At 41.5% G+C, this 21,091-nt stretch overlaps 1 protein-coding gene across 2 annotated transcripts in view; it reads left to right on the top strand.

Moving 5' to 3' along the window:
- RCN2 (reticulocalbin 2) overlaps window positions 1–21,091 on the top strand; it is a 436,021-nt gene that overhangs the window by 315,169 nt on the left and 99,761 nt on the right. The gene's annotated exons all lie outside the window — the stretch shown is intronic.

The raw sequence follows: 21,091 nt of genomic DNA, 5'->3' as shown, positions 1-21,091 counted from the left end.
AACCTTATCCAGATCACCCAGAAATACAACGGAACAGCTTCATGTAGAGAATTTTGACTTTGACGTCATGGAAGTGCATAATTTTTCTACCACGAGACTTGATGAGCTGAGAGATCATACAAAGACTGATCCTGTTTTGCAAAAGCTCAAACACTACATAAATGTTGGATGGCCATCAAAGCAATCTGGCGTACCACTTAAAGTGCAAACCTATTTTCCTTACAGAGATGAGATGTTGATGGAAGATGGCATTATTTTCAAAGGTCCTAAAAAAAAAACTGTTGTTCCTGCTTCCTTACAACATGAATATATCCAGGTTTTGCATTGTGGTCACCCAGGTTCTGAATCTACCAAAAGAAGGGCGAGAGAAGTGGTATTTTGGCCTTCTCTAGTAAAAGACATTGAAAAGGTATTTTCTGTTTGTTCAGTATGCAATAGTACTAAACCACATTTGCCAAAAGAACCACTTCAGCTAAGTTAAGTTCCTGAACTACCTTGGTTAGCAGTAGCCACTGATATATTCGAGTGGAATAATCAGCATTGCTTAGTGTTGGTAGACTCTTATTTGAACTGGTTTGAAATTGATTTACTACCTAATCTAATGTCCACTGCTGTTATCACCAAGTTGAAATGTCCTTTCTCAGTCCATGGTAGTCCACACAAAGTTATTTCTGACAATGGTACCCAATTTACCAGTCAGTTGTTTCAGAAATTTGCAAAAGAGTGGGACTTAGGATCATAGGAAGTTACTAGGCTATTGGCCCTGAGGCCCTTATAAGCCTAGCCAAGGGATTAGCCCATGTTAGACAAATCAGCACCCGATCCCCCTGTTCAGCAGAGACATGGGTGGAATCCCAGGGGTATATTTTCCATTTCCCATTCAGTTATCCAGGTTGCACTTAAAAAGGGATAAAGAAGTACGCTGTACATGATGTAGATAGGGAATCTATTCCATAGATGGGGGAGTCTCTGGGACACAAATCTGTCCAGCCAACAAGTCTTGTTGATGTCACAGACCAGGTTGAGGCCACGTGTGCAGGTTACTAAAGTGGAGCTTGACTTGCAGATATGCAGCAGTCCCATCAAGGTGGGGTCTGTAATTGCCTTGTATGCCAGACAGAGGTCACCTCTGAGGAGTCTGTATGAAACTGAGTAGAAGGATAGAGCTTTTAGCCCATCTGTGTATGGTAGATGTTTGAGGCCCTGGATTCTCCTGGTGAGGAACCTCAGTGGTCTCTCCAGCTGCTGCATGAGCTTTGTGAGGTAAATGCAGAAAGGGGCGTTGTACTCAATAAGAGGCCTTATACGGGAAGCGTACAGGAATATTATGACATCCTTGGCCCTGGATGAGATACCCTTACTTATGAGGTGGGCCATGTAGAAGGCTTTCTGTGCAATGGAAGCAACATGGTGGTCAAACGTCAGGTTGTTATCAACCTGGGTGCCGAAATCCCTCACGACTGATTACATGCTTAGGATGTTATTAATGTGATAATTTGTGGGGATGTAACTCTCCCCATAGGGGATAATGATGATTTTTTTGGTATTCAGTTTGAGGCCATGTTTCTGGCACCAGTCATTTGTCTGAGTGAGACCCTCTTGGAGGATGTCCACATCACTAGAGGAATTGATTATAGCACCCATCTTGCAGTCATCTGCAAACTTGGTCAGCCACAGCCCTCTGGTTTTGGCCTGCTCCTCAGAAAAGTACATCCCAAATAACACAGGCCCCAAGACCAAACCTTGGGGTACGCCGCTGTTACGGGTCTACTGCTTGAGGTGGCTTCCCCTATTTTGACTATGTGGATTCTATCAATGAGCCGGTTTGCTACCCATCTGGTAAAATATGGATTGATGCCTAGTTGAGAGAGTTTATCTAAAATGCTTGAGTGTGGAACAGTGTCAAAGTCTTTGGCCAGGTCAAGGTAGGTGGTGTGCACAGTCTTCCCATCATCCATGGCTTTCGTGACTGACTCAAAGAAGTCGACCAAATTTAGCAGACATGACCTCCCCTTGATGAAGCCAAACTTTGTAGGATCAAGTGTTTGGAGGTTGCCAATGTCCTTGTTAATGAGGTCTGTGACAATCCGTTCCATGGCCTTGCAGATCAAGCTAGTTAGGCTGATGGGTCTACAGTTTCCCGAATCAGTGGACACTCCACCTTTCTGTAAAGGGATGATAGTGGCTGTCCTCCACTTAGCTGGGACAAAGCCAGTATTCAGGCTTTGTTTGAATAGGGTACCTAACGATGATGCAAGTTTCTGCATGAGTTCAAGTAGGATGCAGCCTGGGACATTATTGGGTCCCATGGAGGCTGTATTTTTTGCCTTTGAGACAGCAGAGATGACCTGTTCCCTAGCTATAAGGGGAAGGGGGCAATTACTGGAGATGTCCTGATTCACTGATGGGGGGGACAAAGGGGTAAAGTTTTCGTTGAATCTATCAGCCAGCAAGTTTGCTATATCTACGGCATTTGTATATGTGGTGTCTTTGACCACTAGTTCTGAACAGATCTGGGTGCTTCCTTTGAGGTTGCAGAAATATAGGAAGAAGGATTTACGACGGTCTCTAGTAGATGTAGCCAATTTGGACTCGAAGTTTGCTGTGGAGGATTTCACTAGTGCTCTTACTTGCTTGTTCAGGCTAAGGAGACATTCCAGTTGGGCACCTGCTCCTTCCTGGTCTTGGACAGCTATTTGTTTCCTTTTGTTATAGCGTTTATTTACTACAGATGTCCACCAGACAGGTTTACTCTTCCTTGCGGAGGATAATTTAGTCCTCTCTGGTATTCCTGATTCCATGGATCTGTACAAATGCTCATATAGTGCTTGGGATGTTGGTGCCAGTTCCTACAGAGGGGGAGGGGGCTGTGAAGCTGTTTATACCATCCCTCAGGAGGCTGCAATCAGCTTTGCTTCATAGGTTCATAGGTAGGCACTAGGCCATCGGCCCAAGGGCCCACACAAGCCCAGCCAACAAGGCTCCCTGGCCCACGCCACCCAAGAAAGCCACCCTCCTGTGCCACTGTCGAGCAGAGACACAGAAGTGACCCCCCGGGATGCAGCCCCCACTTCCCATCCACTCTTTGTACATGTCACTAGTAGTCCACAATATCCACAGTCAAATTGATTAGTTGAACATGCCAGTACAGAGTGCAAAGCAATTATTTGAGAGGTCAAAACATGATAATTCCATTGTCTTTTTGAATTTACTTAATCTCAGAAACATACTCTGTGACGATATACTTGGCTCGCCTGCTCAGGGACTTCTATCTAGGCAAACCAGAACAACATTGCCTATTAGTTCCAGTTTGTTGAGGCCTAAATCTAAGAATAACAGAACAATTAGAGCCCAGTTATTCAGAAAGCATTCTTTCCAGATGTCCAGCTATGATAAGTCAATCAGATTTCTTCATCCATTAAAAGAAGGGAGAGACAGTGAGGATACAAACAGCGAAAGGTTTTGACAGGAATGGTCAAGTAACAGGTATATGTACCGAGCTGAGATCCTGCTTCGTAGAATCTGAGGGTGTGGAGTACAGGAGAAATCGCAGACATCTCCTTCCTGTACCAGAATCGATATCACATAATTGTTCTTGTGATATAGATAAGACTCTAGATCTCAGAGCAATCCAGACAATGTTCCTGTTGCAGAAGGTGTCTTAAATTATACTTCCATTCCTGATGATATTCCTGATGTCCATAAAGTCGAACATTCAGCAGAAACAGTCCCAGTTGCTAGACTTAATTCTGATTTCTATGTCACTCGATTTAGTTGTATTTCCAGCCCTAGTATGAAATACACAGCAACCTGGACATAATTGTCTGTATGTATTTAATTGTATATGTGCATGACAAAGAGTTATTGTATTGATTGCATGTCAATTAATGTCATCAATATTGCATGACTTATTCCTCAAAGAGGGAGGATGTGGAATAGTGTGTGTGTTGTACCTTTAAGAAGCATTTCAAGGTCAGCATGTGCATATAAATGGCAACTAAAGATTCAGAAGGACTCTCCACTGATCATTGTGGTGACTCCCTTCTAGCCCAGGCAACAGTGGTTCTTCCTTCTTTTGGAATTGACCAGAGGCAGTTAATACAAGCTAGATTTATTCAAAAGAGATTGGAGTGTTTGATACATCCTGACCCTAAATGAATGTGATTGAGTGCCTGGATCATGTGGTTTTAATACCTTGTAGGTACCTGTTTTCTGAGGATGTTCAACAGGTATTAATGGTGACAAGAAAGCCAGCCACTAGAAAATATTATATTAGCAAATGGAAAAGGTTATCTAGTTAGTGTCAAGAGAAGAATCAGAACCCATTCATGGCTAGTGTTTCCCTGATTTCGTAACTTATGGCCTTGAATGTAGTCTCATGTCAAAATGTTTTTCAAAGGAGTTCTGCATCAGAGGCCTCCCAGAAACCTGTGGCTCCTCCTTAGGACCTTAATTTTGTGTTAGAAAAGCTAACACTTGTGCCATTTGAACCAACTCATCAAGCAGACTTGAGGTTCTTAACATGGAACACAGTTTTACTCATTGCTCTGACTTCTGCAAGATGGTTTTCTGAGTTGCAAGCACTTACGGTGACTCAACCTTGTGTCATTTTCCACAAAGACAGGATTTATTTAAGAACTACACTTTCTTTTGTGCCCAAAGAGTTTCCTTAGTTTTATATTATAAGACAGTGTACTCATCTTCTTGTCTTACTTTATATCTTGAATGTCTACAAACAAATTGGGTACTATCTTGAGAGAACAAAATCTTTCAGAAATTCTGGTCAGTTGTTCTTTTATTGTGAAGATAAGAAGTAAGGACAACCTGTATCAACACGGACCATTTCCAAATGGGTGTCCTAGGCTATAACCTTTTGTGTTTCTTTCCATAGTAAGTTACTTCCAGGCAGGGTCAAGACTCACTTTACTAAGGCCTTGGCTACTTCTGTGACTTTTTGGAAAGGGGGTGGACTCTAAAAGTATACTAGAAGCAACAGAGTCAGATCCACACACACACACACACAGCCATTGCAGTGTCAGTGTCACATTACTTGGCTATTTCTCGACAGTTACCATAAACACTGTTCACACCTGTCAATGTGCATACTGTTTTTTTCTTTACTTGTACAATGATTACAAATATTTGTATTTAATTTATAACTTTTATTTCAAATTTTATAGCACAAACACCGATAGCCATTTGATAAACAAAACAATATAGTTTCACAATGAAAACAGACTTAGCATGAGAAACAGTAAATGTCTCTACTCTTGAAACTTGCATTCATGGAAACTGCTTTGAAACCTACATGCAAAGAAAATGCACCTGGTCAATAGCAGACAAAGTTTACCTGTCGGTGTTTTACAACCGTTGGCCCCTTCCACAAATTTTTAACGCCATGCATACCTGCATGTGTACTTTGATTCACCTTCCTGATAATATTAAATTATATTCCTTGTATAATACAGCATCACTTGTTTCAAGTGTATTTTAAATTTCTGTTTTTTAACAGTTTTCCAGTAAGCAATGAAACAAAACGTATGCATCAATAGTGACAAAACTACCAATTTCAGAACATTTCAACCTTAAAAGGCCACTAAAACTTCTGTCATTACAATCCACCAATATCAGTCAATATGTACAATCTCTGCAGAAGCAGAAGTCATCTGAATAATTCTACATTAAGGAGATCTATAACTGATGAAGAAGGCACTGGCAAACAGCTTTACATTTCAGTGTTTCATCTATGTATTCAGTGCTTTCTGCCCTTGAAGAATAAATTGCTGTGTTACATTTAAAAAAAATTGGTAAGCTGGTAATATTGCAATAGGGAATGGCTGGCAAACCAACAACAGGTTCATAGTTCTTGGGGATCTCATCCAAAGGAGGATACACTCAAGAGTGCAGCACCCCCATTCCCCTTTAAAATGTGCCTCAGTATCAGCAATGCATCTACATGGTGTGGGAGTACAACCCACAGCCTTCTGCACCAAAGGCAAGTATACTACCTGTTGAGCAACTGACACATTTCAAATTCTGTTGCATAAACACTGATGGCCATTTGCTAAACAAAACAGTTGCGCATTGAAAACAAACTTGGCATGAGTAAACAACTTTTCTGTTGAAGCTCACATTCTTTTAAATGCACTGAAACTCACAATTCTTTGAAAATGTACCACTGATGGACTAAGTGAGCAGTCTGGTAGTTGGTATACAGGATTTAGTCTCTTATCTCCAGTAACCAAGGCACAGGGGTTGAGCCTAAGCAAGTTAATTAACTAACCTGCCATCCCTAATTAGGGCATTTTAAACTTGTACGCAAACACACACACCCCTACTAAAGAAAGGAATGTCTCATCTCTGTCACAGCAGCAAGTTCTGTAGAAGTTCCCAAGTTCTCATACTTTAAATCCCAGGCAAAAGCAGCAGCAGGAGGAAGTTCTAATGTTTGTGCCTGTGTATGTATCATACTAAGGACGCATGCACAGATGCAGAGAGCATCCTTAAAGAAGAAATCAAAAGGACTCACTGCTTCCTTAAAAGAGAAATGTAATTTTATTTTTTAGTTGTTTAATTAAAATTTGTGGCAGCCCTCAGCCAGCGGCCCTAGGCAGCAGTGTAGATCACCTAGTGCTGGATCTGGTTCTGAGATGCATTAACTTAGTCATCTGTGCATACCATTACCAAGCACTACAAATTAGACAGGTTTAGTGCAGGCTTTGTTAGAACTATTTTGCAGGGGCTGCTGGACTTTAATCCTTCTTCCTTTCTTTCTAAACTCTAGCATTCATCTCATATACCTTAGGCTGCTGCAACAGTGATCTAATGATGAATGCAGTACAGTTGTGCAGGTAAACTTAACATAACAGTAGATGTTTGAATAGATCACCCTCCCTCCATCCCCCATATTATATTAAGTCAGGGTATGGACATTTCCCCCTTCCCTTTCTCCTAGCACATACTTGGCTTACAGGACTCTAGTGTTTCTTAATCTGAGGCAAGAAAACTCTGAAGATTTGGCATTCTAACCACTGACTGTATTCAATTCTTTTCAAGTTGTTCAGTGGTGAAGACTTACGGAAGGTGCACTAAAGCTTTTGAAACTGTTTGGTTGTTGTATTATGACAGGATGTAACCAGTAATTTAGGCTACTACAACAAAGATCTATTCAAGTGTCTACTGTTATGGAAAGTTTACTTACAGCTGTACTTTCCTCAGATTAGTCACATTTTGCAACAGCCACCCTACCCTAGTACTACAAAAAGCAAAATAGTACCTTAATTGAATTTTCTGAAAGTACTTCCATACGTCCACTAATAGTTCCCATATTTTGGGAAGTGTAGACTTCAAACCCCATTCTAAGAATGCAACTTGGTCATTAGTTAAATTCTTCCCAACAAAGTTGACTATTTGTGGGCCTTCCATTGATATGTTGTGTTATTGAAAATCAGTGCATTTCCTTCTACGCATGACAGTGGGAAAACCTTCCTCTTTACCATCATTCTCTTCTGTAGTTTCCTCTCCTCATATCCTAGCACTAACTGAAAAAGGCAAGGAATAGGGCTTGGAAGTTTGTGCCTACAGTAATCCCAGAATTATGGGAAGTGATGGTGAATATACACATTGTATGGCATATCGTGTTTGGGTGAGATATTAGGACGATAGTGCATTATTGAAAAGTTTTGTTGTATGGTAAGTTAAAGAAAAACATCAGTGAAATATGATGATCCTTTTCAACATGGATTTTTAGAAAACATTAAGAAAAAATATGTCCCACAGTTTAAAACTAAGGAGCCCCACAAGATGAAAAGTTCCTTAGCAATAAAAAAAATTACAAAAAAGATGCTTCCACAGAGTAAATGCTCTAACAGCCAAAGCCAAACCAGTAATGAAGATAACCAAAAACAGTAGATGCTGGAGCAATACAAGGCTGTAAAATGTAAAACACATCCAATGTACAATAATAAATCAGTTTATTCAAACAAAGGGCTTCATCAGACCATAACCATTCCCAAAATTCAAAGGGTTTAAATACCATTACTGGCAGGAAACACATATCAATTCACTCTTAAAGCGCCAGACATTAAAACACACAAACTGTATACAAGGAATATTTAAAAAGTCTTTAGAAAACTGATAAACAACAAATCTCTACTCGAGACTATTTGTTAAAAAATATCATAATGCATATGCAAAGTGATATACATATCAACAAAGACATATATGCACATTCAAAACATTAAAAAAATGCTATATATGTAAAATAAAAAAATAAAGAATATATTTCCTATCTAACCCTAAGCCCTCTAGACTTCAGGAAGGGTTTAATGGATACTTTATCATTAAGGCCAGGGTATTAATCTGCCTTGAGCCTTATGATCCACTTCGCTTCTTGACTCTCAGTATAAGTCTTGATATCCCCACCCCTGGGATTAGGGCATATCATTTCTATAACCATGAACCTGAAGACATGGGTTTCATCAGTATCTAAAACATGCTTCAAGAGTACATTAACAGTAGAACCAATCCTGATCTGGTATAAATGTTCACAGATCCTATCCCAGAATTTCCTGTTAGTCTTACCCACATAATATATCCCACAGGTCTCACAAGAAGCAAGATAGACAACATGCTCGGACATACAATCAGCAAATACCCAGAAGACACACTCATGCAGATCCAGGGGATGAATAAAAATAGTATTAGAATTTATGAACTCACAAAAATTGCATTGTCCACAAGGAAAAGTCCCATAGGCATCATGCCCTCCTGTCCCTGCTCTATTACTTGGATAACACAGTAACCTCTTCAAATATAACTTGTTTTTATACACAAACTGTGGAACATCACCTACAATTTTTCTAACATCAGGATCCACCCTTAGCACTTCCCAGTGGTTCTTGATGATATCCTTTATGTGTCCAACATCCTTAGTATAAAATATAGGAAATCTAATATTTCTAGATCCATTTTGATTATCAAATTGATTTACACTGTCCAGGTTTTCTGTGGAATCTGCTCCCAAATGGCCTTCTCCATGAGTGACACCCTGACTAGTAAAGAATTCCGAAAAATAGGGGACAGCTGTGCCTCCCCTCAACATGGAAATTTCTTCCATACCCTTCTCAATATCATCCATCTTGTATGCCCAGACACTAAACCTTTATGCAGCTCTTCCGACTCATTAGAGAACCCTACATCCGAGGGATTGTATCTAGATACCCTCAAAGCCTGACCCCTGACTACATTCCTAAATACATAGCCGGGGTGCATACTATGTCTATGCAAAAGGGCATTCTTGTGGCAAGGTTTCCTATAGACACCTGTGTTCAGCATCCCATTATCCAACCTCTCTACATATACATCCAAAAAAGGAATCCATGTAGCAGAAAACTCGAAGCTAAACTTAAGATATTCAGAGATACTGCTGACTTCATCAATAAATGCGATTAACTCATTTGATGTCTCTGTCCAAATAAAAAACAGGTCGTCCAAAAAACGCCTGTAAAAGGGGACCGAAGACAAGTAACCTTGTGTCTTAAACAAAAATTCTCTCTCCCAGGCAGCCATAAAGAGATTGACGTAGCTATTGGCACAAGAAGTGCCCATAGCTATGCCATCTCATTACAAGTAGTATTGCGTACTAAAACAAAACACATTGTTCTCTAATACCACCTCTGGGAAAGTCATAAATACTTCTTGTGCCAATAGCTATGCCAATCTCTTTATGGCTGCCTGGGAGAGAGACTTTTTGTTTTTATCATGCCTTGGGGTTGCTTTTCTTCAGCTGGAAGTGGGGCTTTAGTCAAAGTGGAGGGAATTATGAACAGTTCCAAATACCAGTCACTTTTGGCCCAAAACCTTCAGGAGTCTGCTAGAAAGCTGAAGATGAAGAAGAATTTCACCTTTCAGCACGACAGTGACCCCAAGCATACATCCAAATCAACCAAAGAATGGCTTCACCAGAAGAAAATTTAAGTTTTGGAATGGTCCAGCCAGAACCTAGACCTAAATCCAATAGAAAATCTCTGGGGTGACCTGAAGAGGGCTGTTCACATGAGATGCCCCCGCAATATGACAGATTTGGAGCGCTTTTGCAAGGAAGAGTGGGCAAATATTGCCAAGTCAAGATGTGCCATGCTGATAGACTCCTACCCAAGTAGACTGAATGCTGTAATTAAATCAATAGGTGCTTCAGCAAAGTATTAGCTTAAGGGTATGCACACTTATGCAACCAGCGTATTGTACATTTTTAATTTTTTTATATTTTTTCCCCCCTAACAGATTTGTTTGTTTTCAGTTGAATTGTAGAGGATATAGGTCACATTAAAGGTGGGAAAGGTTTTGAAATTATTTTTTGTGGTCTCATTTTTTATATCACAAAAACCTGGCATTTTAGCAGGAGTGTGTAAATTTTTTATATCCACTGTATATAATCATTATGTAGGTTTAGTTGTGAGAAGTCTCATTGTAACAGTTCTGTATATCCTGTATGGAGGACCAACACATTTGTGCAAGAAGTAGTCTAACCAGCATCCTTTTTGGAGAATGCTAATGAGACACACGATTATACCATACATTGCAGTAAAAATGAGACAAAGGTCCAGCATATAGAATATAAAAGACACTCCTGTAAAAATATTAATAACATTTATATAATTCTGTCCTAGGCTTCTAAATTTTAAAAACTGCACAAATTTAAAATTTACACACATATAGGAACAATGTATGCAGATAGGAAACTATTTTTTTTTAATAAAAAAATAGTAAAACCTGAAGGGGATGCACACAATAGTATATAATTCAATGTACTATGCAACAAAGATTCAACAGCTACTAGCACCCCATCCCTTGTCGAAAAATATCCCCTGTCCTGTCAAGAAAACTGTCAATGTGTAGTATTTTGAAATCTAAGACATAAGGTAATAAAAATGCTTTACTTGTTGAGAGGAAAAAAATTTTCTCATATTTATTTATTTGTTTATGTATGTATGTATGTATTTATTAACTTTGAGCTCCAGGCAGTTGGTTTCTAGTCAGGAATGTAAAACTCCATTAACTGTATAGTTCAGCTGTTAAAATACACATTTATGTATTTTCTTCAGTAACCTTTGCAGTAAGTATGCCAAAGTTATGGTGATGCTTTATTTATTTATATCATCACCAGCATCAGGACTTAAACATGTAGTACTCTGAATTATTAATTAGAAAAGACATCCAGGAAAACATGAATTTTGTGTCTTACTTTAGTCTCATAGTTCATATAAGATATCTTTATTTCACAATTCCTTGTTATCCATGTAGCATGGTTAGTTCAACAAATGCTTTTTTTTAGGAATTAAATAAGTGTAAGTCAGCAGTGCTGAATACAGTCAAGCATAGTTAATAAAAGCTTTTGAACTTTAAGTTCAAAATGGAGTACACAAAGCCATTGAGATGCACTTATGTTTCATTCTGTGAGTGCTAGCTGAATTCAAAGGTGCATGGAGCCATGCAGAAAGTCTTTCCTTTTGCAGAGTGCAGACCTCCTGTCTGTACCATAGTCTTTCATATTTAACTGAGTTTCAGTCTTTTTCCAGCCCCACCTTGTGCATTTTGATTCCACTTAACTGTATATTAAAACAGCTTAGCACACCCAGCCTAGTGCTTCCCATTCCTCTGCATTTCTCAGCTTTTATTGCCGAAGTGGATGGCCTAGCAAGGAGAAGACTCTTATGTTTGTGGGAGTGTTGGGATTAAAAACTTTAGTCTGCAGTCAGATGGTTAATTTACTCAAAAAGCACAAAATAAGCAAAAATAAGGAGGGTCTGGGAACTGTCGACAGACATATGGGTATGTGTATGTACAATAACTGTGGGGAACTGCAGACCTTATCCGTCTCTTTCTAGCCACTGTTGTGTGCTTGGTTGCATCTAAATTTTTTTCCAGAGAGCTGTGAGAATGCTGCATGCAATTTTAATGTCACTGTCAGGAGGGAAAATGCTAGAATGCAATTTTTAAACTTCTACAGCTTTTTCTGCCTTCTCATGTTTCTGCTGATCTACTTTAGACTTCAAGCCTGATACATTTATGAAGATGGGATTTAGGTTGTGACTCTGCCCCAGACCACAATTCCATGGTGATTTCTACTGCAGCAGTTGATTTGAGTATCTGAACCCCTAATGTCAGTTAGAGAAGGATGGGCTGTATATGATGCTGGACATACTGTCTGTAAAATAGTAAATAACATATGGATAACATCATCCTTATTAAAATAACATCTTAAGAACATGGGAGGTAGTATTAAGAACTGCTATAATGATGTGGTTACATTGATCATTTTCTATTGAGCAAAGCCAACTCATTTTTAACACGTGTGTGATTGTGTGCCACTGCCATCTACTTTGTATCAAATAGAAAGAGTGGAACAGGTGCAAGACACTGGGAAGGCAGGATCCAAGCAGTATAGCAGGGCTTACATTTATGTGATCAAAAGACAGCAAATTGTTTGTTTTTGCTTTATTGTAATCAGAGAATTCTTTATCACCAAAGGTAGCTGTCATGTAGGGGGTGAAGGGCCAGCATACCATTGTAGTTGCTTGCTGTCCCTGTTCATCATCCAAATCCTTTGTTTAGGAATGAGCGTTGGATGCTGGAGTGCCAGGGACTCGCTGTAACAGGTCTTGCACTTCTGATGCAGAGTCCTGCCAAAAGGTATCTTTCACATTAGTTGATGGTGATCATCCTCCTTCCAGTGGTATTTAAGAATGATTAAAATACTTATTAATACAGAGAATTATAATATGCTGTGATAAATACAGTGTAGACGCTGAGTAGCTCCTCGGCATTGTCAGAGCATCTGAAATTAACATTGATGTTGACAACTGGGTAGTAACTAAAAATGTAGCCACACTGGTCCACACATAACAGGCAAAGATAAAATATCTCATTACAAAGTAATTAATAATTTATTGATGAAATGGTGAGTGCTTTCATTCCACAAAAATAAGAATTTCGTCAGATACATTCATTTAAAATTCACTAAATTTATACCAGAAAATGAATACGATACATCAACTGATAAGACACACCCCCATGATAGCCATTTGGGATACAGAATAAATCCCATCTCACAATTCAAGTAAATTTCATTCAAAGGTTCTAAAAAACTCACTGTCTTAACAATGTGTCAGTAAGAACCATTATCTTTTCAAAGCCTTTAATTTCAAAATACTACATGTTAAGTTGTCTATCTCGCCTTCATTCTTGCTGGATGGGTTAAGCTCGAGAGTTGGTTCCACCGGCTCGAGGCTCCCCTTATATCCCACAATGCTAGGCGAGAGTTACCTCAGATCTCGTTTGCCGCTACAGCTTCGAGGTTGGTTGCTTCTACCGGTTCCTGGTGAGTGTTAGCTTTTTCTTCAAAAAGTTACTCTTTTTTTCCCCTTTTAACTTTAATTCTTCCTAAATTAGTGTAGAACATAGATCCTTATCCCCGACCCTAATTTTTCCCGTTCTTCTTACTAAAAGAACCGTTGGTTCTTCCCTTGGGCCTTGGCCTTCCCTTCCCTAGGGAGTGTTTGTGTAGCTTACTTAATTTTTGTACTTAATTATTAGTATTTTACTAAAATTGTTATTGTTTTAGTATTACTAATTTTTACTGACAGGGTATAACTGTGTGTTTGGGTGTGTGTGTACACCTGTCAGTTAGGAAATGTCAAAAGAAGCAAAGGTCTCTGATTCAAGAAGTGTGATGCGTGCTGTCAGAAAATGTCTCTGACAGACGCTCACACTTCTTGTGTCTATTGTCTGGGGCCTTTGCACCTGCAGGACTCCTGTGCTGTGTGCCATGGCTTCAGCCCCAGGGTCCTGCAGGAGAGAAAAATAAATTGATTCTGAGAGGCTTGTTGAAGCCAGAGGATTCCCTGTCAGTTTCAACAGGGAAGCCCTCTAAGGCATCGAGGTCTTCGGCTCCGGCTCCTGAGCCGAGACCTCAGGTTGTTCAACCTTGCCTTTATCGGCTCCGGCTGGAGCCGATAAGACTCAGTCCACAGTTTCTGTGGCTTCCTCGGCTCGGCTGGAGCCGAGGTTATCGAGTACCCGTGTCGGCTCCGACAAGATCTTGAGCCGACAACCAGAAAGAGGTCTAGGTCACCTTCTTGGCTCCGTTCATTCGGCTCCAGGATCTCCCTGCTGTCTGAACGGAGCCAAAGGTCTCATTCCTCTAGGTCATCGAGGCTTTCCGATCATGACCTTCAGAGGGTGGTGAGTCGACTACTTAAGTCCGAGGCACTAGCCCAGATGCTTCAGAGCCCGACTCATCAGTCGGTGCCCCCGTCCATCAACTCTTTCCTCCTTCGACTCTCTTGAGTTCGGAGCCGGGTCGTCGGAACCGAGACTGTGGTCACTTGAGCCGAGACAATTGTCTTCGGCTCCGTCGTCGGCTCCGTTTTCTTCCTTGGAGGAATCTCGGCGCCGGACCTCCCTCGTCGGCTCCGAGGGGGTGAGTGGCATCGGACCCTTGTCCGACCCCCCTCTCCCTCTCGGTGCTTCGGCTCCGACATCGACCTCGGAGCCATCACTGTCGGTGCCGAGGGGGGTCCTTAGCTCCTCGGGGGACCTCTGGCTCTGCCTGACAGGGGTGCATTCGAGGTCATGCGGAGTGTGTTAGAGCCTGGCTCTACTCCACAGTCGGCTCCGTCAGCCCCTCCTTCTATGCTGCCTCAGGGTAAGTCGACTCACTCCCTCATCCCGGACCGCAGAGAACCAGCTCCTCAGGAGCCCCTTTGGGATTTCATCCTCTTCCGAGGCCTCTCCTGGTTTGGCAGAAGATCCTCCTCGGAAGAGGAAGTAAGAGGAAGCACATTGACTCACCTGAGTCTATCACGCCGGACACAGATCTGGATGATTCTGAGGGTTCCCCGTTCCCCTTCTGAAGATGTCTCATTTGCAGACATTCTGGAGATCCTGAAACAGAGGGAAATTGGCCAGCCCTCAACCCTTCGGAGGACGAATCTGTGTATCTTGAGGCGTTGGCTCTCGTCCTTCCACCTCCTGGGTGTCCCCCCCTTCGACCCCCTCATGCAGGTGGTCGCTAAGAAGGCATGGACGGCTCCTGATTCAGTGGACCCCACTCCCAGGAGACCCTCCAAATTCATCACAGCTCCATCAGACAAGCAATTTTATCAAAAGGAGTTTCTGTGGATGCTATGGTGGTAGCTGCCGCCACAAAGAAGGAACTGGCTGATCCTTCAGTGCCTGTCCATCCACCTAACAAGGAATCTAGGTCCATGGATAGGTGAAGCGGATGTTCTCCTCAGCGACATTTACCATGCGCTGAATTACCTGTGCCAGTTCACTCGTCTTCAAAGAGACTTGATCAAGGAAGCGAGTGAAATGTCAAGGACCCTACAGCTGCGGGTTTCAAGAGAAAATGAACACGCAGCTGGCTACCCTTAATTCCATATCCAACTCCTCCATGCGCCTCCTCTCTTATGCGGCCGATGGAGCGAGCAGAGCCGCAGGGACAGGGGTAGCCTTACGTAGGCACGCCTGGATGCGGCTATGCAACTTTGGAACCTTTCAAGACGTCTTTCATGAACTCCCCTTTGATGGATCATCTCTTTGGTCCTCAAGTGAAAGAAACCCTGACTAGGTGCGAGACTGATGGCAAGACCCTTTCTGCCGCCGAGTCCGTTTTCGACTCCTTCTAGGCCTTACCCCAAAGGCCAGAAGGGTGGGAAGATGTGGTTCCGTAAACAATCTCAAGGGACTTCGCCGGACGACAGAGTCGTTCCTACCAAAGGCAGAGGTGGGAATAACAATGGTAGACGTCGCCCTAGGGGCAGGGGGGGTCCGCAGAACCAAGGCAATCGGGAAGCCTTTCCTGACAAGCCTTTTCAGCATCCCTGAGGTGTTGCCCGACTGCCCATCTTCGAGGCAGTCGGGAAGATTGTCACTGTACCCAGAAGCCTGGCTATCCCTGACTCAAGACAAATGGGTACAGTCCATCATTTCAAGGCTATTCTATCCCCTTTCTTCGTTTTCCAAATCAGTCAAAAAATCCCTTCCAGATGTTCCACCGCTCAAAGGGATATAGCAGCTTTGGAAATTTCAAAACTGCTTACAAAAGAGCAATTCAGTTAGTGCCAGCAGACCAACAAGGATCCGGAATCTACTCAAGGTTCTTTTTAGTTCCAAAGAAAACAGGGGACTGGAGACCGATTTTGGATCTCAGTGTCTTGAACAAATCAGTCAAGAAAACAAGATTTCGGATGGTCACACTGCAATCCATTCTTCCCCTTCTGGGCAAAGGAAACTGGATGTGCTCTATAGACCTTCGGGATGCGTGCTATCACATAAAATGAACAGACGCTCCAGAAGATTCCTCCGCTTCAGGCTGGGAACCAGTCATTTTCAGTTCAGGGCCCTGCCCTTTGGTCTCACCACTGCCCCGGTGTTTACCAAATGCATGGCAGTGGTAGCTTCTCACCTGAGACGACAAGGATTCCAGGTGTTTCCATATTTGGACGACTGGCTTCTCACAGCTCCCACCAAGCATCTCCTTCTGATGGCCAGAGATTATACTTTTCGCTTGTCAAAACTGGGTATTTCAATAAATTGCGAAAAGTCTGTTTTGTCGCCTTGTCGTACTATTACCTACATAGGCGCAAATTTAGATACTATAAACATGTCTGCAACGCTAACGAACCAAAGGATATCAGACATTCACAAATTGGTGTCACTTCTTCTCAACAACAACAGAGCCAAAGCCAGGTTAGTTCTAAAGGTGTTGGGAATCATGGCAGCCATACCTCTCCTCCCATTGGCCAGATACCACATGCGGATCCTTCAGTGGATGCTTTTTCTCAATGGTCATACCAGGAACTTCCAATGTCTCACACCATTATGATCACGCAGGCGCAAAGCATCTGATGTGGTGGATGTCTTCCCCAGCTCCTGTCGGAAGACCATTTGTTCCACCTCCTCCGGTTGCTACTCTGACAACGGATGCCTCCTGATTGGGTGGGGGCATTATCAGGGCAGGACAGTCCAGGGCACATGGCAACCAAACGAATGCCACTTGCACATAAATGTTCTGGAGATGAGAGCAGTGCTTTTAGCGTTGCAAGCCCTTCAAGACTCTCTTCCCTTGGGAACGATTGCAATCCAGACAGACAATATGTCTGTAGTGTGGTACATCAACAAACAAGGCGGAACCAGATCATACCCCTGTGTCGAGAAGCACTCAGACTGTGGCAATGGGCGATTTCTTCTCAGCGTTTTCTGATAGCAACGCACATCCCGGAAGTCCAATCACATTGCGGACAAGTTGAGCAGAGCTATACTCATGCCTCACGAGTGGTCTCTGAAAGACTCTGTAGTGAGAGATATTTCTCAAGTGGGGTCAGCCTTGCTGCGATCTTTTGCTACTCCCAAAACAGCAAGTGCAGAGAATACTTCACTCTATTCCCTTTACCAGGCCAACCCAGCAGGGACGCTCTAGTCCAAGTATGGCCCGGGACTTCTGTATGCATTTCCTCCTTTCCTCTGATCTCTCAAGTAATACAGAAAGCTATCGCTCAGAAGGCCTCATTGATCCTCATTGCTCCTTACTGGCCTCGACAAGTGTGGTTCCCCTTTCTACATCCTTTTCTCTTGGAGCGACCGTGGAGTCTGGACCTAGTTCCAGATCTTTTGATCCACCAATCGGGTCAGTTTCATCGCTCCCTCCCCTCTCTGAACCTCACTGCTTGGTTCCTCCACTTCCAACCGTAGCCAGGCTTCCTCAATTATCTCACTCGGTTAGAGATATATTGATAGCTTCCCATAAATCTTCCACTCGAAAGATTTATTTGAGTAAGTGGAAACGTTTCTCATACTGGGCACGAGGAAAGGACATAGATCTTTTCACCGCTTCCATCCAACTAGTCCTTGATTTTCTAGCTGAACTCTTCCATGCAGGTTCATCTCCATCTACTCTTAAGGTTCAATTGGCAGCTATTTCTAATTTTCATGTGGGCATTTCTGAATCTGCCCTAATGTCCCACAAACTTTGCAAAGCCTTTTTGAAAGGAGTTTTTCTTCTCAGACCTCCTATAAGAAATCCTCCTTCTCCTTGGGACCTAAATTTAGTTCTTGCTTCTTTGATTCTTTCCCCTTTCGAACCTGCAGCTTCATGTTCCTTGAAATTATTATCATGGAAAACTCTCTTTCTGGTGGCTATCACATCAGCTAGAAGAATTTCAGAACTTCAAGCACTCAGTTGTCGTTCTCCTTATCTCTTGTTCCATAAGGACAGAGTTTCCTTCTGAACTAACCCGTCCTTTTTGCCTAAGGTGGTTTCAACATCAAATCTAAACCAATGCATTGACCTCCTGTCTTTTCCCAGAGTATTCAAATAGGTCTGAACAAAATTACACTGCCTGGATGTTCATCGTCAATTAAGGTACTACTTGGACAGGACAAACAATTCAGAAAATCTGATCAGCTGTTTGTCTCCTATGCGGAAAGCAGAAAGGGACTTCCAGTTTCAAAGGTATCATTATCCAGATGGCTAACTTCTCTGATTACCCTTGTTTATGAGATTAGACACCAAAAACTGCCTAATAAACCTAAAGCCCATTCCACCAGAGCTTTGGCTACTTCTCTAGCCTTCCAAGACAGACTGCCTATTGACACCATTTGTGCAGCGGCTACTTGGGCTACTCCTCACACTTTTATTTCCCATTATAAGTTGGATTTAGCTTCTAGGCATAGAGCTAATTTTGGTTCCACTGTTCTCAGGAGTCTGTTCTGTTAGGCCACCCGGGACAAGGTGCTAGGGACGGTCCCATCCAGCAAGAATGAAGGCGAGATAGACAACAACATATAGAAGTTATGTTCTTACCATAACGCTCCATGTTAGTTGTCTTCTTCTCGCCTTCTTCCACCCTCCTTCCCCTGGCCTGGACAGACCTAGAGGAGTTGTGATCGTGACCTCTCTTTCTACCACCTCTTTCTTAGTCATATGCTTTTGCATATTTCTTGTTTCAGGATGTAGGTCACCCCTTTTCTTCCTGCTGTTAGAGGTGGATTCTATTTACAGTTATACTGTTATTGATATAAGCTGGGTTAGCTTACAAAGCGAGATCTGAGGTAACTCTCGCCTAGCATTGTGGGATATAAGGGGAGCCTCGAGCCGGTGGAACCAACTCTCGAGCTTTTAGAGTGGCCGAGTTGGAGCCGAGGTCGGCTCCGAACCCATCCAGCAAGAAGAAGGCGAGAAGAAGACAACTAACATGGAACGTTATGGTAAGAACATAACTTCTATTTATAGATACCTTGTCATTTATTCCTGGCCAACTTGTGTTTAAAGGCAATTGCCAGTATAGCTCACGTATTTCAAGCTGTAATGTTAAAGCACCACCCCTTTGATTAATTTCTAGATGTTCTAATACAATACATTTAAAAGTATGACCTTGTTCATCTAAACCATGTTTACAAAGTGCATTAGTTTCTCTCTTAATTCTGATATCCCATATATGCTCATGCATACTGTTAGTTTCCATTTGGTTTTCCTGACATAGAAACTTTGACATTCTGTGCATAAAGCATAATAGACAACTGTATTGCAGTTGTATCTACCATGAAGTTTCACTTCTATCCCATTAATAAATTCTGCATTAGCTTCTAGGATGCAGTTACATTATGGGCAAAACCTACATTTTCTTATAACCCTTCCTTTTCTACTATTGTTATGCCCTGTTTCAAAAACATTTTTAAGGTTCTTATCCTTTTTATACACAACACAGGGTTTTTCACCTACATGTTCTCTAATATCTTTTTCTTTCCTAAAAACTGACCAATTATTTTCTAAAATATTTTTAATAAAATAACTATCCTTACCAAAGGTCGTAATAACTGATCTTTTGTACTCTTCAGGTTTCAATTGAGACACATTTATAACCTCATTGGTAGGTGCTCCCAATATCTCTTGCTTTATATGCCTGTTTGTTCGCACTCTTTTTAAGAATGGGAATGAAATGTTGGTTCTCATGCTTATTTATCATTTCAAGCATGATACCATTCACCAGATTGAAGGGGTACCCTCATTTTAGGAACATATTCCTCAATAAAATGCACTCATCTAAAAATGATTCCATAGTAGTAACCATCCGGGCAGCACGAACAAACTGCTGTTTGATTACAGATCTTTTTTGTTTGAATTGGTGAGCAGCTGAATAGTGCAGAAAACTATTAGAATATGTTTCCTTTCTAAAATTTTCTGATAAAAACTTTTGGTTCAATGTATCTTTTGAAAGCCAAACATCTAAAAAGGATATTTTTTTCTCATTAAATAAAAAAAAAAGGTTGTTTAATTTATAAACCTTAAAAATTCTTCAATTTGTTCTCTAGGACCATCCCAAATGATAAATATATCATCCAAACAAATGGGTGTACGCATTGTTTAGATGAACAGGGTCATACTTTTAAATTTAATGTATTAGAATGTCTAGAAATTAATGAAAGGGATGATCTATTTTGGAGTGAAAGTGATGCTCAGCCCTTTACATTGGTTGAGGTTTGTCCTGCAAAGTCTTGTATTTCTGTAAAAATGTTCCACTTTGCACATTTGAAAAGGTGGCAGCCCTAAGTATGAGTGTAGGGTCAGTGTCATAGTGTTCTCTTTAGATGTGCATGGCTGCTCACATGTGTAGCATGAAAGGAACAGTGGATGTGAGGTGTATTTGTTAGTCACATACATGTTTTCTTTGGAAGAACTCAAGATGGCAAGGTTTAGACCTGTTTTTATGCACATTGGCACAAATGCTGCATCTGTGAAAAGACCAGTGTTTGTCACAAGGTTGTATAGATACTACTTGAAAAAACAGACTGGGAAAGATGGAAAAACACATAAATGAAAACATCTTTGCTACACTGCTGCAAGAATCTATTTCTCACTCACTCTTGCTCTACTCTCACATGAAGACCTCGCACAACTGAACTCTTCTTTCTCACATACAACATGCAGCAACTTTCCACTCTCTTTCAATAACTAGTCTGCAGTACAGCCACTAGAAGAGCATGTTTCTTTTCATTGTTGCAGAAAAACTGGATCGATTTATGGACT

Source organism: Protopterus annectens, chromosome 7.part0 (genome assembly GCF_019279795.1).
Source record: "Protopterus annectens isolate FY-2018-M chromosome 7.part0, PAN1.0, whole genome shotgun sequence".
Classification (NCBI taxonomy): domain Eukaryota; kingdom Metazoa; phylum Chordata; order Ceratodontiformes; family Protopteridae; genus Protopterus; species Protopterus annectens.
This window is presented reverse-complemented; position numbering and strand designations above follow the sequence as displayed.